Genomic DNA, 22785 nt, shown 5'->3' with positions numbered 1-22785 from the left:
GGGAAAATATTCTGGACCATAGAGAATCTACGGTATTATTTATTGGGTTAAACTACGGGAAATGCAATAAAGGTATGGTGTATGAATTACCTATTGGAATTTCTGGCACTGTTATTTATAATGATTAGTGTAGGAGGTTTTAATTGTCTATTGAATATTAAGGAGAAAAATGATTCTCGATAAACCATTGAGATTCGTAGAATGCCTATCCGTCAATATGTAATCTATATATGATATTCCCATTTGGGTTATCGAATGACGAGAAGATAATGACAGGTTTATGCCCTTTCTTCGAGACCATTAACGTTCTCAAGATGACTATCCATCGAGCGAAGTCAACAGCCAATAAAAATGCAGATAACAACGTTAAAAATTTCTCGTTAAATTTTTCGTATGGAACGTAACGCCCTGGCGACTGATAATAATTCCTAGGATTTATTAGGTGTCGTTAACGGTGCCATCCACTTACGATAGGAACCCGCTATTGCCACTGTGGATAACGATCGCTATGAATGGGACGAAAAATTTTTCACTATTAAATAGCCCAAGAGTCACGTTCATTCGGAGAATCTTTATCTTCGAAATTTCACTCGCAACCTATATTACGAATTATCACGAAAATTCAGTCCCGTGCATCAGTCTTCCTATGGGTTAACCAGTACCGTATTATATCATAGATAAAAATTGCTACCCTCCTGTTCAAAGGTACCACTGGCTGAAAACGAAAATGCCAATTTTCTTGTCTTGGCTTTTCGAATCCACAAATGATTTCAAAGTAGAGGCGCCTTTATGCTGCAATTGGTCGTCTAATTTCGAGACGCGAGACGTCGCGACGAGAAATACGAGCGGCCGAAACTTTTGCGTCGGCGCGATCACCGCGTAGAGGAGTTCGGGCCAGTAAAACTCAATGTACTTTAAATGCCCAATTTGGCAGCCGTAAAAACAACATTTATTTATGGCTCGGGCCCCACGAACGAAAAAACCAATGCTGAAAATTATGCTTGCTCGAAAAAAAGCGTATTACCACGGACTTCCACGGGGGACACCCCCTGACCCCCCTTTTAACCCTTAGGCCCATATACATATCTCTTTCGTTCTGTCTCCTTCCTTCTTTCATGCGTTGACTTCGTATACTTTTTTTCTTCTCTCTTTCATCGAGCAAAGTTGTACCAGCTGGAAGATTCCTTAGTCGTCTTCTGACGTCTTTGACTTACTCGAAATCGATTACCTATAGGTATTTTTACAGCTCTCAAGGATGATCGTGTTTCGTCGATTGCTTCTTTCTTTATCGGTTACGGATCGACGGCTTCTACGATTTGATCGTGATCCTATGGATCGTGGGACGATACGAGAGAGTAACGACGTGCTACGTGGAGAATTGTCTGACTTACTGGAATATGAAAAAAAAAACGAAAGAAATATATTTCCAATTAGATATAAATTTTGTTAATCTCTGACAAATATATATATATATTTAAATTGAATTTTCCCAAATCCCAATACCCATATTGCTTAAATATAAAGATTCAGAAAAAGAAGAAAAATTCTAACCGATTAAAAAATAATATTGACACCATATAAATATTTACCAATTCACGATCGTATGAAATTAATCTTCACGACTCGTTCATTGTTTCGCATCGAATCGCACTCAACTCCCACATTCACCTGTAACATAAAAAGTACAGTCAATTACAGCTAACAATACATCACGTTCAAAGATATAAAAATCGTCCTAAAAAGTGCCTTCGCGATAATTCTAAAAACAATGGTTATATAACCAACAGCATACAGCATGACTAGATCCAATACCAGAGTAATCGCAAAGACCTATATATGCTAAGCCTGAAATAAAAAGCTCGTCGATTTTTTTTGCAAACGTTACAACCTTCTACCAGTAAATTTTTCGCGGTCGTACAGTTCACCCCGCAGTTATCTTAATTGCGCAATATAATTAATAGCTCGTACGAAATTCAAGCGTTAAATTTGGAAAGGGTCCGGCGTCCAACCAAAACCACAAGACCTTCTGAATATACTAAAATTCATATACATACGTAGGATAATACGTATCTACATATGACGTAGATGATCCCCACGTACAATTCCACACAGATATAAGTAAAGTTCAGTGGGGCGGAGGGGAGGGAGGGGGGTTCGCAAAATTTTTACAGCTACGCTTTTACTGCTCGCGTTATACGATCGTCATTATTATGGTAATAATCGGGCCGGTATGGTGATTATTAATCGTGACTTAAATTTGCTCGAAAGTAGCAGATACCCCATAGCATCTTCCATGCGGCTCAGATCGTACGAGTTCAGTCATTCGTGCGTGGGAAAATGAACTCGTCAGGCACAGTTTAGAAGCGAATGTTCGCCGAAGTCTCGAACATTGCGTGACCAATATTCTCTGGGATCTTTGGAATGTTGTTCGAAAACACGGTTAACCAACGGTTATATCCAGTAACTTTCTTCGACTACGTTCAAATGGGATAAGAAACAGAAGGCTCTCCTTAGCATATATATGTATATATATATATATATATATAATATTTTATGATACGTATGAATATGCATATACAAAAAGGTTTATAGTTTCTAGTAACCACCGAAGAGATACTCGGAGACCTTGATCCAGGACGTACGTACCTTTATTAATTTTAATTGAACAATAAATGCGTTGTAAAGCAACGAGTCAGAGCCAACGCGACCGTACCAGCGTCCCCTTGCGTATCTCGCTACCCGTATAAGCAAGTGCGTAATCGTTTTAATAAAGTAAATGCGTGCTTTAATGACGAGAAATCAAGGCCGTGATTCCAAAGTATAATTTTAATAATAATTCACTGCTCGTTGAGAGATCTCTCTCTGTGTTTTTCGGATCGATAGTTATAGCTAATTAGTATAACTCATTAATCCACGGTCGAACGTCTGAGAGATTATTTTTTATTTTATTCATCGAGCCTGGACCACGCAGAAGAAAATTACCGTTACGATAATTCGTAGCCATATAAATGGCGTGAGGTATGGAACGTACGTGAGGATCGATATATACACGTGTGTCGTCATTAACGAATTGGAGATTCATAAAGTAATTTAAATTTACCCCATACGGGATAACAGTTGAGTATCTTGTATCTTCGTATGTAGCTAGTAGCGATTATTATTGTGATTTGCTAATTTTTAAATTTTTATAGCAAAAAATCCTGTTCACTTAGGTCCGTTAATGGGTGGTTTAAAATGTGGTTGCATCCTTTAACGTTTATGAGGGAATCGCCATAACTGATGTACGTGCCGCCTATAAATTGAGTGGGGAATCGATAATAAAATATACAGGTAGAAATTAAAACAATGTAACGTAATTAACTATGCACCGGTACGTATAGCGAAGCCCTACATGGCAACCTACCTTGTGGATGGAGCCGGCATTCGTCTCTAACCCGACATGACCGTAAATCACTTTGTATTATAAAATTAACCGCGCCAGAGAGCCAAAGCAAATTTAACTATCGGCAGGCCATTATGGAAATTTTCGCGAGCGTTATTAGCCACGTAAATCACTGATTATATGAGGATGCGTTCACATATTCATAAAAGTCTCTTTCGTCTCTATCTCATTTTTACTTCTATGTACTGTTAATGTAAATAAAACAAACAGACGCATATAACTAGAAGATAGTATATACAAAGCAGTATGGGTAACCGATTGGCAAATTTGTGATAATGTAAATTTTAAAAAAAATTTTGATTAATCATATAATTTGGTATTTTGATTGGAGCGATGTCTCATTTTTTTTAAATTATTTTTATCGTACTATATTAATTATTTTGTATATGGTGTGTAGTCAATTTTCATTTTTTTAAGGGGGTTTAATATATCGACTTATGGAGCTGGAGCCATATGGTGCTCGTGAGCCTAGAGAGATTCGAACTACCGTGTTACGTATGTACACCTGTTCATCTACTATGCCTGGTTCTCTAGTTCCTACGTTCCACCCGTTTCCACGTTCCGTGACGTGGAAGGGCATCAGCGCGTAAATCACCATTAAACGGGACGACACGTCGTGTTCCTGTCACGGAAGACTTTCCTCGAATGGGTCGAATGGACGAGGTGGATTATCGGGACGCGAGATCTTCTTAGAAAATCTAATCTAAACGATGTGATTACACGGAGGATGCTGTGTACACCCTACTCCTTACTGGAGTATATTTTCAAAGAATTTCCTATTAGTTACTGTTGAAACTCTGCTGGCTCTTTATGGGGGTTAGTATCTATTTAGATGATACACGATGGATACGCAAGAACAGAATAATTTTTGGAGAAACATTCTTGGTCCATGAAAATTTCAAAGTTACAAAATATTTTTGGATTTTTTGAATTAGATTTTTAGGTATGATTTTTTTACTCAAAAAAGTTTTTTATCGTCCTTCAAATTGTAATCTGGGAAAGTATCAGTCTACTTGTTTATCTCCCTTATTTTAAGAGTAGATTCGTATGGATACACACGTCTGCTTTAATTTCTTTTTTTTTAATGAAAATATGCGAGCGGCGTTTTATACGGTTATAGCAGAAGGCAGATACCGCAATACGGTACAGGAGAGTCTACACTTATTTGCATTTTTTTTTTTCCACCAAGTTTCATTAACCCTTGACCCGGTCCGCGAGGCGAACATAAGGAAGTGGCTGAGCACGTAAAATAAACCCGACTGAATATTCATACGGCTCGGCTGTAAATATCCGCGCGATGATAAATTGTCCCCCTTTTTTCGTCCATTGAGACCACATAATCGTACAGGATTTTTTGCGTGACCTTTTATGGAAAATAAATGTAAAAAAAAGAAAGAGTTCGGCATTGGCAAATTTGCAAAACAGCAACTATTACCCGTGTACAGGCACGGGCAGGTGGCCTTACTTAAACTTTTCCAAAATTACCCGCTGCCAGATACAAATTTATTACCGTTAATACATAGGGTAGGAATTTCATCCTGACCGTAACGAAGCTTCAACAGTCTCGTAGTATTGATCGCGGTTAACCTTTGACGAGGGCCACCCTTTTCGGAAAGTTCAAATTAGAGGGTCCGGCACGTTCGCGATCCCAACCCTTTTAAAAGCGCACACCCCCACGTGCCCGTCCCCAGGACCCTATCGATACAGGTGCACCCAGGACAGCCTAAGACGGCCTAATGGACGTGACGCGTTCTAAAGATACTGCAGCATCATTATAAAACGTTTACTTCGCTATTAAAAGTCGACGTATACAGAAACCCCATGACTCATACGAATTGTATTCACTACCCACGACCCCATAGCGTCTGGACTTTAGTTTCTATGAAAGACAATTTTTAATTCGAACACTTTACGTTTACAAGTTCAGTTCTAGCTCGATTAAAAACTAAAAAAATTAAAAGTACCATAGAGTTATAAACTGAAAGTAACCATTCACAGTGCCTATGGGTTACTATACTTGTCAAAAGTAACCACCATGAGGTTTCATCCTATACAAACGCCCAGGGGACGGATGGACCTCTCAGGATTTCCAAGAGAACGAAAATAACGGAAATTCCACAAAAGACATAAATCCCATACAAGAATTTAATCTTTTCCTGCGGTTCTTGAAAACACTCGGACTGTAATGAAAAAACAAAAGCAATATACGCTACAGAGCGATCATAAAGTGCAATACCGGAATCCACGTTATAGCCGGGATGCAAGGTCTACATTTTCAGGGACCACCTGTAGTCACCTGCGGAGGGAACCACCAGCAAACCGCAAGATGCGGTAATTACGCTTGGGGCCCCCGAAAAGTAAAGGCGTAGCCTAAGTGAAGGGTAAAGAAATGAGTGAAAATAAAGGAATTAAACCACAGGTGAAAAAAGGCACTTAAAGGGAAAGGAGAGAGGTAAACCGTAAAGAGATGCTGGCGAAGAAGTAGGTGGGACTCTTGGTAGAGCCAAAGAACGTTCAGAGAAGAACTCAGAATAGTTGCGGGCACGGGTGCACCAAGCGTGACAGTGGGTGCACGAGCACCTGCCCATTCTTGGGAAGCTGTGCTATATATATATATATATATATATACCATGCTGGCACTATGCAGCGCTATCCTGCGCGCAGTGATTTATGGAACACCTGCCCATTCTTGGGAAGCTGTGCACGTTCAGAGAAGAACTCAGAATAGTTGCGGGCACGGGTGCACCAAGCGTGACAGTGGGTGCACGAGCACCTGCCCATTCTTGGGAAGCTGTGCTATATATATATATATATATATACCATGCTGGCACTATGCAGCGCTATCCTGCGCGCAGTGATTTATGGAAACAAAGGGTAGGTGGAGCAGAAGACATGGACCGTTCATCCCCGGACACGCCAAGCGCTGCAGGAGTATTCAGCCTCGGGGTAAAGTTATTGAGGATGTGGATATCATAACTCAGGATTTCAAAGGGGTTGGACATTGTTTTCCGATAGCGGTAAGTATCCCTTGGGAGATACGTATTATATTACCACATCCGGTTTATTTATACAATTTATGGACTACGCGGTAGGATACGTGTGGGTTAAATAAATCGTACGTGGAAAAAATTTCAGTCAAATTGACGCAGTAGGGTTATTGATATGGTTTATCAGCAATTTCGACCCCGTATGGTATATTTGGTTGTAAGAAAAGTAAAATAAAAATTAGGTAGATCTAGACGTCAATGAAATCGTAAAAGTCTTGAAGATAGTATTACAAGTGCACGGTACTGCGTGTAGCCATAAAGGGGAGAAAAAATAATACAATAAAAGTACCGACCCACATGCAGTAAAACTTGACAACAACGTTCGCCTTATGGGGCCCCCTTATTACAATATAAAGTGTCAACACCTCCGACGCCACGCCACTTGTAACCCCGTGGACCTTTGCCGTGCCTATATAGATGGGACCGAAGAATAGTCCCGCTAGAGAGTCATATAAAAAAATCGGCCCGTAAATGCGTCGGTAACGATCGTCCCAAGAAATTTATAAGCCTCGGTTGGATATTAAAATATTAATACGATAATATTTATTGATGCTGCCAGAACGCACAGACGTTAAAACCAACAGGATATAAGGGACAATGGACCATTTTTATCATTATTGGTTTTCAATTTTTTTTTTTTTCAAAAATTCTATTCACAAATCTTTCCCATATAACCCAGTAACGACATGGCCAGCCTGAAGACCCCTGAGGTACTAATAATATCCAAAGCCAATACCACCTTTCCTCGCTTCATCCTCGAACGATAACTCCTTAGCAAGGATCGTAAGTATGCGATGCGAATTTTTAATCAGTAAACTGGCCGTATCGTAATAACCGTTAATAACCGCCTTTGCGACCACGAGTGCCGCTAAGTATCGTCGCGTGGGCGACCTAACCCATGGAGCTCATAACAATCCCACGACAGGTTCTTCTTGTCGTTGTTGTTCTCATTGTTGTTCCTCTATCGCCAAGAGCGTGAGAGCCGACCTGATTGCTCCAATAAAATGCAAGAGACTGATAGCACCGTATACGGGCAAGGTACTGAATAAACCCGTAAAAAAAAAAGTCATAGCAAAATATAGGTAACTGGAAATTCTAATGTATTAAAAGAAAAAAAAAAAAAAAAAAAAAAATGAAAATTCATCCCCATCGCGTGACTCGTGATTTGACAGATTTTTATCCTGTTACCAAATCGCTTTCCCGTCGAACCGTACGAGCACGTGAACGTTCACGGTCGCACGCGAAGGCTGCCCCGGGCTTTATGACCAATTGCAAATGCTGCAAAGTAATGACCGTGCATGGTCAGTCCTTAGGCCGAACACGCCTACACCGGCACAGAGAGATCGCGGAGGCACATTAGCGTCGCAACTGGACCGCAGTTGTAAAACGGCCTTAGTTCACTTTCTGCTACAGTGAAGAGGCTGGCTTTCAAGATCGGTAGTGGCGCTTCGGGGCTATCTGCTACAACTTGGCCAACTCCACGTGATACGAGTCGGTACTTCGAGTACTTCCTCGATACTTATGCCCATCCTCTGAATGGTCTTATTCTGTCTGGACGCGTGGGTGAACAGCCAATACAGAACACTTCGGGGTCATGCGTATACAGTGATAAACTTGGTCGATTGGATTGCATGAAAAAATATATAGATATATTAACCGGGAGGATTGAATATCCGTAACGCGTTAGATTATCGAAATAATAATGCAGGCTTGATAATCATTTTTAATACTTAGTGGGAGGAACTGGAGGGGACATTATAGTTTATTTGACTTTTTGCTCTTTCTCTTTCCGACGTTATGCGCTGTGCACGAGAGTAAAGGTAATGGCGGTAGTAAAAGGGAAATTCACGGGTGATTCGCATGGAGAATACCTGACCTGCCAACAAGTCATGTAGAAACCAAGCCCTTCTGAACACAAAGTGCAAGTGCAATTACGTTGAGTAGAGTCGTTAGAGCCGGCGCAGTATCCACGGGCTGGCCTTTCCCGAAAGGACGGTAAATCAAGCGGCGGGGCGTTTGTTTGAAGCTCTCGCTACCCGGCAAACAGCAGGATCGCGCCGCATGCTGACAGTAATGTGGCATAACGCTCGTTCTGATGAATGCGTTCATTCCGAACCGCATGAACGTTATACGAACAGTGGTTTTATGCTTTATGCGGGCCACGTGCGCTTTATATCATAATAATACGGCACAATATGTCTTGAAGTACTTGCAGAGATTCTTCTGCAGTATAACTTTCTGCGGTGGGTACGCCTCTCTTTACGATCCATCTAATACCACGTGTGTGGTCCCAATTCCCCTAGACCTTGAATACGAAGCCGGAGAATCGGTTTTAGAGAGTATTTCGAAAAGCGCAAGTCGGATATGAATTTTGGTGGTCTTACGGAGTATTGCTTTTTGGGCCTTATCTGTATTGGGAATACGTCATACGTAGTTCTGTATGGGGGAAGATGCAGAGTCGCGTGTTCGAGAAGCCCAGCGGCAGAAGAAGCATGGGGTTGCTTAAAAGACCATGATCTTTGCGGTATGTTATTTTTTGTCGTTCGCCATAGCGGACAAGGCCCACTATTTGAAGCCTTAAAGTTCGCCGGTGCCGGGAGCGTTTTTCGGGGCTCGGTAACCGGAGTGTGCCCTGGTACCATGGACCCCTTAGGGCCACCTGCCCTGGCCTGGCCCTTACGTCCACTTTATTAGCTATTATTATACGCATGCTTTTGGGCCCGTACTTTGGGTCCTGCTCTCCTTCTTTCCTCTCGGTTTTCTTGCGCCAGCCTCCATGTGTTTAGAAATATTTTACGAAACGTTTTGGCTTAGCCGAATACGTCGCGGAGTTCATTAATCCCTGTTGCCAGTCTAAACAAGGCCCAGTTAACAATACAACGGTCTGTTACTCCTGGTCTCCTTTGTACACTGTGGATCTTTATTTGGGCCTACTTTATAAACATATTTATCTGGTAGACTCACTCCCCGTGCACAATAGGCTCGCAAAATAATATTATGGGTCCTTTCATCTCACGGACCCATAATGCAAATCAATACACGACTGTAATGATACGGACCCAAAATGCACTCTGGATATTTCTCTTTACGAGATAAGAACGATATTCTTATCTTGATGACTTCCCTTTTCGACTTTTCGAAATTGGGGCCCTATTTCTCAAACAGCACGGTGCAGTTCAGAAAAGTAACGAAGCATCGTTAGTTGAGTAAAGGGCACCGACAGGGCCCCTCGATTCTCTATGATAGAGAAATATTGTATTGGTGACGTCATTAGCGGCATTGGCACCAAACGCCAATAAACATCGATCGCTTATCAGGCGCCGCAAAGAACAGTAATTTGTCGTGGTTATCTCCTGCCGACTTGACTACCATTACCGGGGATCAATATTGGCATCAGGGCCTGATAAAAAAGCCCAACCACTTCCTCCTACCAACAGAAATGTCACTCAATGCTTTGGGACGGATAAGACGACGTGCGGCTTTCCTTTAGAATTAAATGAACTTCTTTTATTTTGCGAGTCCTTGGACGGTTCCCTGCAAATCCTTTATCTTCGCGATGATAACGATCATTGACCATAATTAATGATCGGCAATTAGTTGAAAAATGGTTTAACTGTCAAAGCAATTTAGGATGAGTAATGTAAAACGAAAAGATTTACGCAATTGTCTTGAGTCAGAAGATAGCGGTCTGTCTTTTGAATTTTGGGATAATTTTTCAAAATACTCTCCGAAACCTGGAAAAACTTAGTTTACAGTAGTATTGTACAATACAATGATAATTTAATGAAAAATTATTCAAATAAAAATCACACGAAAATCGCCATATAAGATTCCTTAAGAATTCTTGGCATCGCAAAGCAAAGTACTACCAACTCGTAATACGATCCGTGGTTTTACTATTACGGTTTCTCTGAAAGTAGTTCGTGGCAAGGTGTGGCGCCCGATCACGCACTAATAAAATATATTTACGATTACAGGCTGTCGTGATCTACCGTCCAGATAACATATACTGTCTGCCAATGAGAGAAAAGTATAACAAAAATCTTTAAAAAAAAAAAAAAGCAATAAATTTATAATTTACGTTTACAATGTATATGTTTATCGATCGTTCATCTATATGGAATCGTGATAACTCCTTATCCTTTTGCTCTATGAAATATACTAAAATATAAAATACTATTGCTCAAAAAAATTATACGTGCAAATTAAATACGGTAATCTCTGATACTTTTCCATTTACCAAACACTCATTGTGTCTATAATGAAAAATTAACATTTATCAACAATAATTATTTTGCGATAAAAATCCACTGCTAATGCACGTAATTATATTTCGATTCTTAGCCGTTTTGCATGAATGCATGCGAGGGTGTTCCGTATAGAAAAAGGAAACGGTAATCTGGTGTCGCGACAGGGTGCCGAGATAGAAGCAATCTGCAAACACGAATTGGCCATTTGGTGGGCGAGGCGCCACGTAGGTACCCAGGTATGTATATGTGTATATATATACATTCTGCAAAGCAACAATTTGTTTTTGGCTTCGTGACTTTTTCTTTCGCACCCAGCATGATTCCGCCGCCTTCGTGACTGTCTTGGGGCCTTTACAGGCCTACAACGGGTGTCCAAGATTCATGTATATTCTTTCGCGTGACTTCGAACAATGCCGTATACTAAATACACGGACTTATCTAAAATGAAATCTTATACAAATAACTTTGTCGATAGATCGAACGCAAAGTTCGTTGGGCATTATTAAAGGAACTACGAAGATCAATGAAAGATACGAATCTTGTGTATTCTATTTTTGTATAATAATACCATTAGGCAATACCTGTGCCGTGGGAGGGATGTCGCTGTGAGAAAATTTAATGGAAATGGACATATAATGACGTATTTTTCATTACACGATTTTTAATGTTGGTACGAAAAAAAAAAAAAGTAATATGGAGGTAACTGTTTTACGATATGGTTAACCGATTCTGGTCGTAAATCTTAATTACTATTTAATTATCGATCGAGTAACGGCAATTAAGAAGCTTCAATAAAATCTTCGAGCTATTATACCCAACCATTCGAAGAGACGAAGAATTTTACGAAGTGGTCGTTGGACTGCTTTTTTTTTTCTTTGAGCTTCTATAACGACTCCATAATCGAATCAATATTCAAATCAGCTCAAGGCGAGATATTTAATTATTGATAAAAAAAATTGTCGGGTACGTAATAATTCCTACTGGTATTTATTGAGTTATCGTAGCACTGGCTTATACGAAGTCACGACTGCGAAACGTAACACTGGTAGTAACCATATATGAGCGTAGTAACCATACGTGAATGATTTTCCTACCAAATTTGGTCTTGATTTCTGGTACAGAGCCAAAGTCCCAGTACGGTCAGTCCTGGCGCCATATTGAAACAGTCTCGTAATAAGAACCGGTATTATCTGACTTGCGAGTCATAAGTCACCAAACCAGTCACTCGTCACGCTGCTTCGTTTTTGAATAGAATTTCAAGTCTCAATAAATCAGATGATCAAAATAAGAATCCACTAACCTCCTCTGCATGTCCAGTGACGTCACGTACGAATAAAATTATAAATAACCCAAACTGGCCAACATACCAGGAATCGTGTAACGGGTATAAGCTTCTGAAAAGAGTTAATTCGATTTTTGATAAAAGGATGATCAGAGGGAGGGAGGGGGAGATAAAAGAAAAAAAGGGTAAAAATGAAAAGGAAAGACAATACCGATAGAAGCCAGCTGTCCGGCAAAGTGATTCATGGTCGGCGTGCGCGAACAAAATTTGCATGGCGTACAAGGCGAAAACAACGGGCCGCTCCCGACTGAAAAAAAGGTGACTTAACTTTTTAAGCCTGGCAATTATACCGGTATTTACTGCTTGGCCCTCTCGCGAGATGCCATTGTACTCGCGCGCGGCCATTTGCATCCCTTATGCGCGACTGTCGATTGTTTTAATGGCATAGGGGCCCCCGCCGGTCGGTCCCGCGGGCCCTAGCCATAAACTTCATTGTTTAGGCACGCCTTTTTGGTAGTCGGGCCCCATGCTCTGGTACTGTGAAAATAAAATGGCACAAAAATACCACTGGGAATAATGGGCCCGACGTGCCTTGTGTCGTTAATCTCATTGGAATAGTTCATACGTATATCCGTAAGACAGGAATAACTTAGAGTCCCAAAAATGGATTAATCAAAATTTTTAATACACTAATCCTATACAAAATTTACACGATCCCATAGTATTAAAAAAAGACGAACTTTCGACTAGGATCCAAATTTTTTTTTCTCCAAATTTCGAAATGAGTCCCCCTCACTTATAATTATCTCAAGGTTTTAATCGTCCCAGCATAACTGAGGTGATTTAGCGTGGAAGGTGCACCACGGGGTATCGAAACCCCCTACTGTGAAGGGTGGTTCTCTTACCCCCCAAAAAATGGGCAAGATGGTCATCCGGCATCTTCGACACTCAGCACCTTCTAACCTATGACTAGAAAAAAAAAGAGGGCAAAGGGTTTAATTCAAGGTCCCGAACTAATTTTCTCGAGACCACCCCAAGTCAATAGAAGCAGACAAAATCAAACTACGATCCCAAAGAAGCCAAGCAATTTTTAACCTACTCCCTACCTCATAAGTTGACCAAAACCAGAAAATGTTTCATTGGCTCCCAAAAGTTTGTTCTATCATAAAATTGCTTCGTATATATAAAAAATGAAGGAGCTATCCCAAAAGGACAAGTTACGGTGAATGGGACCTACTGCATGCTACCACAAGTATAGCAGAGTCCACGGTGTTGGGGTTCCTTCAGGTTGGCACCCCTGCTGCGCCATGGTGCTCATTACCGTGCGGTTCCTTGATGAAGCATTCATCGCGCATCCCGAACTGGGTGATGCATTGTCCTGGGGAATGAGTTCTCCGGTTGCGCGCATGTATTTCGTGATGCGAGAACCCCATAAACAGGCCGCGTGACTTCCCATCAAGCATATGTGTACGTATATACATATATATAAACGTATAGGTACCATACGGGACCCACTTAGCAGTCCATCACTTTAATCGATTTGGCGGCTCGAGCACGAACTATGTAGATCTTAGATGGGCCTAATGAGTGGGCCGTATTATCAATCCGTACGCGGACGTATATACTTGATGAGGACTCCTCAACGCTTTATCTATCATAGCCGCAACCGAGGATCTATAGTTTATCTAACTCACACGACCCGTGACTATCGTGCACTTGATGACTACAAAAAATAATGAATTTGTCATATGATATTACATTATTAGAACCATTTTGTTTTGTTGTATTACAATTTTTATTTTTTTATCCATATGATGAAACGATACTGCGTCACGGATACTTTTTGAGTGATCGTTGAACTCTTGATAATGACTGATCGTCGCGACTCTTCAAACACGTCTTACGATCTTCTGTTTGACCTGATAATGTAAGCAAAGTCGGACGCCGAAATGGGACCTACGGTTATATATATAGAATCGGAAAGTTTGGATGTCGGCGATTACGTAACTTTAGGGCAAATAGAAAGTTGATGGTGGTAAAGGTAGCGGGAGGGATTGCGTAAAATTTGAAATCTTTTAATTAAATTTCTATTGTTAGAGATGAGACGTGTAATGCTATCTTGAAAGGATCGTAACAGGGAAAAATGGAAGCTGGTAACTTTTAGTCTCTTGGGTCCTCGCGTAATCATCCGTGAAAGTAAGACAATAGGCAGAAAAAATCTTTACGCCGTTACGGAAAATTCGTGGTTTTCTGTTCACGAAAATTTTCTAAGCTGTTTCGTTAGATTGGGTTCATCTTAGGCCGCGGCTTATTTATGGGCCTTATGGTATTAGGTAGCTCGAATTTTTGCGAAATTAGTTGGCTGATGAAAAATTGCTTAACGAGTGTCGGCGCATACCTTTTTTTTCCTTTTTTTGAAACAATGGCTGACCTTACGGAAAACAATAAGGTATCGTATCTTGGCCGGAGGAATCCCTCGGGCTAAGACAATGCAGGTGTTTCCATTCTGTTACGTTTAACCATTTTTCCTTGAACGGGATGCACCGGGTTCTTCTTCGCCATGATGAATGAAAAATTCTAGGGCATTTCGGGATGTTTTGAAAAATCGTGTAATACGCGGGGCGGTGCCGGGTAGTTTCGAACTCGATGGATATGAAATTTTGAGACGTTTCCATTATGGGTCAAATTGATTATTTTTTTCGTTTCGGTACAGCTGCCGATAACTTTGCATAGTTTTTTTTTCTTTTTTGAAAGAGTTAAGCATACCTGATCTGTGCTTCTTTGGGAAAGTTTTGAAAAAGAATAATTAATCGTATATATAAACCTAAGCGGTTTTTTTTTAAATTAATATAATACGAAAAACAAAATATAATATACGTATTAATTTTTTAAAATTTTATATAATTAAATACCAATTTTTACTGTAGAAAATAACGTTGGAAAGTATGACTATATGGTATTGACTTTCTTTGCCTCACCGAGTGATAAGAAAAGGTCATAAAGCTGAGTCGCTGTAATGAGAATCCATCCGTCGGTCGGTTTCACAAAAACCGGGTGCCTCTTCCATTAAAAGTTGCAAACGATCCCCGCCTAATGAGATACCGAGGACGTTAATGGCCGCTTTAATTGGGTTGTTAATTTTCGGAGATGAATTCATAGGTTAAAAATGCAAAAGCTAATAGCGCCGAGGGGGTGGAGTCCGCCGAATTAAATGGGCTATTTTGAGGGCCTTTTCGACCCAATTTAGTGCGTTCATTTTCGCCACGGCAATATATATGTGAGCATATATGAATGTGTATGCTAGAATCGTGCCGGTAGGTATCTTTCCTTTGAAAGAAATACATTCCCCAGTGGAAAGCATAAAATCGAGTTAATCGCCCGTTTAGACTTTCAAGATAATTTAAATGGCAATTAAGATACGCAATACCTGAGTATGAATATTCATTACGGGTGCAGGTATCGCGATAAATAGTCCATGGGCTCTTATGCAAATTTCACTATGAAATTTCGGTAAGATAATACCCAGCAACCCCATAGAAAGCATGTTTGATAAACCTGTACCTCATGAGGTTTTTCCAGGCAAAAAATTGAAAAAAGTACCGAAATGAAGTCGTAAACTCAAAATTGAAGTCAATAGCAGAAAACAGGCAGAACCGCCTTAGGCCCCCAAAAAAAAATTCACGTGTTAACGATCTAATTTCGAAAAAAAAGTATCCCCCACGAACCAAAAAAAAACCGTGACAAGTCCTCGTGACGTTGACGATGATCAAAAATAAAAAAAATTCTATCACGAAAGGTTAAAAAAATGTTAACGTTGTCTCACGTAGCTATTAGGACCCCACGGGTGTCACCCGGATTTTCAAAAAAAAAAATATCCTATAGTATCCCCTCTTTCGGAGTATAAAATTTCAATTATCAAACGAGCGGAGCGTGCGAGGAGGGGGGCTTTGAAAAATTGGTAAAAAAAAATAGGGCGAGCGGCACGAAGCCGACGCACCGAAAAAAAATCGTTCCGAAAAGGTTTAGAAGAGAGTTTTAAAAAATAGAAAAATAAAGGAACACCAGCATGGGACAATGAGCGAAAGAATGCGCATGTTGTTGTCGACGCGTCCTGAACACACTGCGCGTAACAGCGTCCATTGTTGGCGATTATGGACAAGTGGTTTTACCCATTCTTCAAATTTTTTTTGTTTATCCCATTTTTCTCGTCCCCCAAAAGCCCTCTCGACTATAATATCGACACGGGCCACTTTTGTAGCGAACTATCGCGGCTCGACGACCGTCGTCGAAGACGCTCGGCGTCGCCGATAGATTATTTTACCCCTGGATACAAAAGCACGACAAAACACTCCATTGTTCACGTTTCTTAGGGAACCGCCTCTCCGTGTCTATGGCGAACGCTTGGAGTCAATTTTACGTCTTTCAGGAAGAGGATCGAGGAGGAAACTGTTTCACACTTCTTAGCATCATCCATCCTTATCCTTCCTTTATTTTCCTTGTTCGTCCTCTTCTTTCTTCAAGGGAGAAGAATTTTCTAGATCTTTCCTTGTCTATCGCAACGTTATTCACTGACCATCGAGAATTCACGGTTACGTCGTTGAATTCCGCGACGGTGACTACGTACTTTTTACGCACGAGTGGATCGATCCGCAATCTCGCATCTGGCATATGGACGGACTACATTTCATAAGAAATTGATACCAGCTGACGTGAAAACAATGTTGAAAAATTGCGGCAAAAAATTTTTTTAAGAATTACACACTATATGTATGTAAAATAATAATTTTTAATTCGACCATAGCAGGAGGTCAATTCCAAACGTTCCAAGGCCCAGTACACATTTCCTAGACGGAGAATCATTCCACAAAATTTCAGCCCCAATATTTCGTAATGAATATGTTAGTCCCGGTGGGAACCGGAGGTTGCGGTTGCATCGGACTCCCTCGGATTGGGCCCCGCGGTTTATGTTCCCGCTGACCGCTTAACCCGGACTTCGTAAACTGTAACATTAAAATCCTCTAAAACGATCCGAGCGCGATCGTAAAGTAACGATCGATGAGCGGAACCATTCTGTGTAGCCACCATTCGTTCTACCATCATTCTAGTAAAAGCAGCATTAAATAGTAGATAGACTGTTACACTGTATACACAATATATAGACACTCCCTTAAAATCCTGGAACTTATTTTCCTTTTCGAAAGTCCTCTGTCGCTACCGCCAGTGTTTCGGAGTAATGAAATTCCTATACGATATACGAGAGAGACTCTATGTATGTATATTTCCTGTGTAAATTCCCGTGGATTTTCAAGTGGACCCCAAGAAGAGGCCTCTCGCATGGGAAAGAGCCTGCGGCTATACGAAAAGGTGTAATAAGCCATAATAATAGGCAGTGCATGGATTTTTTTTATTTTCCCCTGATAATGTTGCTACCGTAGAATGTGGGGTTCTATCCTAGCCGAGTGGGCATTGGTCCAAATTGCACGAAATCAGTGCTCCGGTGATTCAGTACTTCAGCCTCCCTGGCAGTGGTCCAGGCCTTTATGCTACCCTCTAACTTTAATAATATAACGGGGCGAATTCCATAGCGTAAAAAAGCCATCAGCATTCAAGAAGCGATTTTAATAGGGTTTACCAAGCGAGGAATTCTCTATCGTAAATAGCAAAAGCGAAAGGAAAAACTTAAAGCTACGTTCACATAGTAGCTACGGACATCGCTATTACTCTCGCGGGATCATCATACTTAATAACGATATAATTATAACCTGCAGACACCTCAAAAAATCTTTCTATGCTGTTTTCCAAAAGTTTCACCAAAAAAGTGATCATCCTTCCCGACTGACCATCGCTAATGACTAATTATCTTTCACACTCGTGTAACTTACAAAGCTACACGTTAACGTATTATTATCGCTAGGTTTCACGCCTTTTGCGAGAAAAATTCTTATTTTAGGGTTAAACGAACTCTTAACGAATCTCACTAATTACACTGTGGGATACGCCCATGTGTATAGGAAACTTGAGAAATTTTCGAAAAAAAAATATTTCAAATCCATTCTGTGTATTTCCTTAATGATAGGATATACATATACCTGGAATATTTAAACATTAAGAAAGGTGTTAATGCGTTGTATCTATTTCCCCATGTAATCCATTACGTACCCAGAACAGCATATAATTATGTACTTATACGATCTAACGTACCTTTAACTTGTCACAACTCATATCGTATCCGAACAGAAGAAACGAATGATAAAGTTCAAAAGATTGTATTGCGTAACCAATATTCTCAGTATTTCACAGAATTTCATCGATATATCTAAAATCAATAAGTTCCCACATCGATGCACCTATCAGTCGGCAGGTCTTCTCGAAATTTAATAACCGTACAAATAAAGATAACCGATACGGGTCTCGAGTTTGATTACACCAAGTAAATTTCTTCCAAAAAATGAACGTAATCCAAATACGTATTAAAAATTGCTTTTTTGATGATACAATTTTTTATAAATCCCACGCGTATCCTTGTTACAACAAAAGAGTATGGTCTGCAAGATATTTTCGAAAAATACGTTTCGATCCGCTTCGTTGCCATTCGGGTTAACTGCTATGGGCTCTGCCCACTCACTCACCCTATGGTGTTACTCGGCACCGCTCGACGTGCTGCAATTACCTACTCCTGGTGGCTACGTGCATCGGCGTTCCGAAGTCTGTCACGGTGATGGTTCGACTGCGCCCTGCAAACGCACGATACATTCAGTGCTCGTTACTTGCCCTCGCGCCCGAGTTAGTGCCAATGGAATTTTCGTATAGAACAAAGGAAGCCGCATTGAGATATGGTAAAGGGGATCCTTGGAAATGGGCAAGTTCTCATGGTGAAATTATGGGGAGAGTCGCGAGGAAGGATGGTTTTCAAGATCGCGAAATAACGAATTTCCAAGACCTTCGCGGTTAATTCCCACCGTTCGTTGCGCCTTGCGGTGAGAACAAAGAGAACTACGTATATACCTGTGTATCTAACTTTAAAAACAGAAGGGAACGAAGGTAACGTTGGTAATATAGGATTATATGATCTTTTCACGGTCCCGAATCGTCCTATGTGGATACATGCCAAATAAATATCCAGTTTAATCTGTAATTTAAGGTGTATCGTTTCACAAACCAGAATACCTTAGTTCCATCCGGTTACGCTCGAAACAATATATTCTTGTGAATTGTTGACTGAAACGGAAATCATTTTCATTGGAACTTTGGACTTCACGTTAAATCACCGACTAGTTGGTACTTTGAATTCTGAATGGAATTGGTGGTTTTGAGATTTTACTAATAAATTCGTCTCGGTACCGCATACGTGAATTTAAATTCAAAGTTGCCGGAAAGCTTGGACAAAAATTTTATTCAGAGTACGTAGACCCAGAAACCCATCTACTTATCCCACCTTGTATACGTATACTGTGCATACTATAACTTCTAAATACCAGTACAGTAAAAATTCTCGTGGTAATTGCTAGTTCAGTCGAAAGATCATGGGTGCGCCGTTACGACGCGTATCGCGGAACATATTTCGCCTTCCGGAACCCTATCGACGCGGCCGGCTAGTTCGACTAATCGAAAAAAAGGACAAAGCCAAGTAGACACGCAGCGAAAAATCTATTTCACGAGTCAGAAGATCGTGACGGCATCAGCAGCCGCATTGACCTATCCTTACGGGGAGTGCGAGTGAGAGTAAAAAAAAGATGCGGAATAAAATGGATGACCTTAGAAATTTTTACATATTTTTTAATTCTCACACCCTCTTCCCATAATATATACCTACAAGCACCATCTTACAAAACTATGACGTATATATATATATATATATCCAAGTACTCAACGACGCCGACCCTCGTACTTCGACGTTTGACCTGTGTTATCGTTTACTAATAACGAGAGTATAGACAGGGTTGCGCGTGATAACGTTATCATAAAGATTCTGGATCGACTAAACAATTTTTTTTTTCATATTTAAGCAACATTGCTTTTTCACTAGCTCCTAGCTCTCCATATAGGCAGAGATGGTTGCGATGGCTGCATCATGGATGGTTCCGGCTAGTGGTGCGCAGTTCCCTTTCGGCTGTACTTTGTATTTCTCCCGGTGTGTAACTTCATGCGTTTCTCTGCCAGTCAGCAATGGACGCCAGCCTTGCCTACCTAGTCCATACTGGTATATCGGTATACGAACTACAAAGCGTGCCACGTTCTGGCGGGCGTGCTTCCTCCGGGTGTCCGCTCCACTGGGCCAAACCAACCAGCCAGCCCCGACGCCACCAGGACGCGGTCTCCTTTGCAACGCATTCGGTAACACTTGGTCGATAGGATTTTACTATGGTTTATCAAGCCGAGTTTGAGCCAATGACAAAAAATTGTTTATCAAATAAAAACAGGAAGGCAATAAAAACTTACCGTCATCTACGTGCAAAGTGGAAAAATGTAAATTTGATTTTTGATCAATTCAAATTCCTTCGAGACAAAATTATTACTATATACAGCACCTGGTTTTTTATTATGCTAACACGTGGCAGCAATTACTTATAGTTCATTAGCGAATGTAAGATGTACCGTTTCATCATCATCATCGCCGTCGATGACGAACCGGACAAACAAGTTGGTACAGAGATCGACTGTGTACTCGTGTTGCACGTATCGTTTAAAAAAAATTTATTTTATAATAATATACGCACGCGTTTGAAATTCACCTTGTATCTTTTCCTCGTATCATTAATTCCACGTCGATTTCGTTTTTCGCGTATAAAATATATTTACATATCGTGCACATTCGTTAAGACTTTTCTTTGAAGTACTGTACTATCCAGGTACGGAATGACCAGGGACCACCCACTTGTAAAATAAAAAAATATCGCTTATAAATAATGCAATGTATAATTATCAAGACTAGAAATTCCATCGCCATCCCTGACTATTATTCATATGTATACATACGTGACGTTGTAACGTTACATATGAATTCAATCTTCCTCCACACACGTTCCCGTCTAGTCAATACGAATCCTATTTGTCTGTTACGCAATCGCTCACTTCATATAAGCAAAATGGTTAACTCGAGTGTTCCATACAAATAATATGTAAACAACGTGCATTATTATTTATCGTCTTAAAACGTGCGCAGTTTCACATACTCACATATGCTTTATCGTAGATGGTCATCTGCGGTCACACCCATTCTCAAAGTTCATATCCTCCACACGTTTCTATAGACAAGAGAGTAGAAGAGAGATTTTAAAAAATTCATATGAGGACCCGACTACGTCTAATGTACATATGCTCATGTGTGTACAGTTAAGCTTTGAGTATATATACATATATATTTTTATGTTATGTACTGGTCGCATTCGAAGTAGTGCATTTCACTCGTTGACTATGTACACCCCTGGCTAAGAGTTCGTACCGGGTCACGCAGTGATCCCCAGTGGTTGGATAGCCGCGATGCCCCCTGCGCACACGCGATAACACCCAGCCTTTACGGCGTGTTTTTCGAACCACTGAAAAATAAGAAGCGTTGGGTCATAGGTCAAAGATACTGGCACACGCAAGCCGCCTTTATGTGGTCATATGGCGAGATATGCACGCACCTTACTATTACACCCCTATGCAAGAATGTGGTACGGAATTTTCTTGTTAAATGAATTTTTGGTGATTAACAATGAAATTATAATTATTCATAATCAAATTTTTTTTTAACAATGATCAAAGATTTTGGCTGATTTAAAGATGAAGTTCACTGTCTGTAATGTGGGTCAATTTTAAAGATTCAAATACATATTTTTCCTGTACGCGTGTATGTTATTTATAAATTTAAAAAATATTCTTTCACGCGTCACGTGGTTATCGATTTTATTTATGAAACGAAAATCGCGCGTTGCAACATAAGTTTCTCTTGCGTGGGTCATTTTTTTGTAGCCTGGAGTCTTTCGATTTGTTATCTTTGAACAGTGGGAGAAAAAAAGGATCAAAGAAACTTACGCATGGTTTTCAAGTTGAATCTCCTTTTTTTTATCGATCAGAGATATCACAGAAAATCTTAGGTATTCTCCTGTATAATATAACGTCTTTTGCATATAATCTTATCATTTCAGGATGCTGCCGCCGTATCACACGACACTCACGATAACCCTGGGTCTCTTAATCAGCATAATTCTCTCCCGAGATTCTCCAGGGTCTCGATCAATGTTCAACAGTGCCGAAAATGTTAATTTTTTCATTACAATAATAAAACAAGATTACAGGAATGACCACGTGATAATAAATTAATTTAATAAATAAACTGATTGCACGTGTTTACGTCGACGTCTCATCGGAGTCCCACGCGTCGTTACCGATTTACACGTAAATAGTTAAGAACCAAACGCGAAATTCAAGCAGGTTTTCGATAACTGTTAATAAAGGTTATCCACAAATCTACGAATAAAAGTCTACGTGATGTCTTAACCCTTTTTTAAGATGGCGAACCCGCGTGTATTTCTTTGACTGAGGTTATCATCAGCAGACATCGAAAGCCACAGATAACGCGTGCGACGAGACCGGCGATAGAGAAATTTAAAAAAATTTTCTGAACAGTAAACAGTTAACCTAAATTACCTCAGTCAAGGACGCAAGATAAAATATTTTTAACGAAAAAAAAATAATGTTTCCCCTTTCAAGGAAAATAAAGCGAGACGACATTTAGAGTCCTTGGAATTTTATTCGTCGGATGCATTTCAAAAAAAGTGT

The 22785-nt window shown here is 40.3% G+C and overlaps 1 long non-coding RNA gene across 1 annotated transcript; it reads right to left on the bottom strand.

The window, feature by feature from the left end:
• Positions 1-927: 927 nt before the first annotated feature.
• Positions 928-18755, bottom strand: LOC112495053. The gene is made up of 3 exons (XR_003061219.1): positions 18651-18755; positions 1590-1668; positions 928-1390 (listed from the first exon to the last, which is right to left on the bottom strand). It is a non-coding gene; the product is annotated as an uncharacterized LOC112495053 (long non-coding RNA).
• Positions 18756-22785: the final 4030 nt, after the last annotated feature.

The sequence above is a fragment of the Cephus cinctus genome, unplaced genomic scaffold (genome assembly GCF_000341935.2).
Source record: "Cephus cinctus unplaced genomic scaffold, Ccin1 Ccin1_scaffold1184, whole genome shotgun sequence".
Lineage (NCBI taxonomy): Eukaryota > Metazoa > Arthropoda > Insecta > Hymenoptera > Cephidae > Cephus > Cephus cinctus.
Note: the sequence above shows the minus strand (reverse complement) of the source record. Positions and strands in the feature narration are given on the sequence as shown.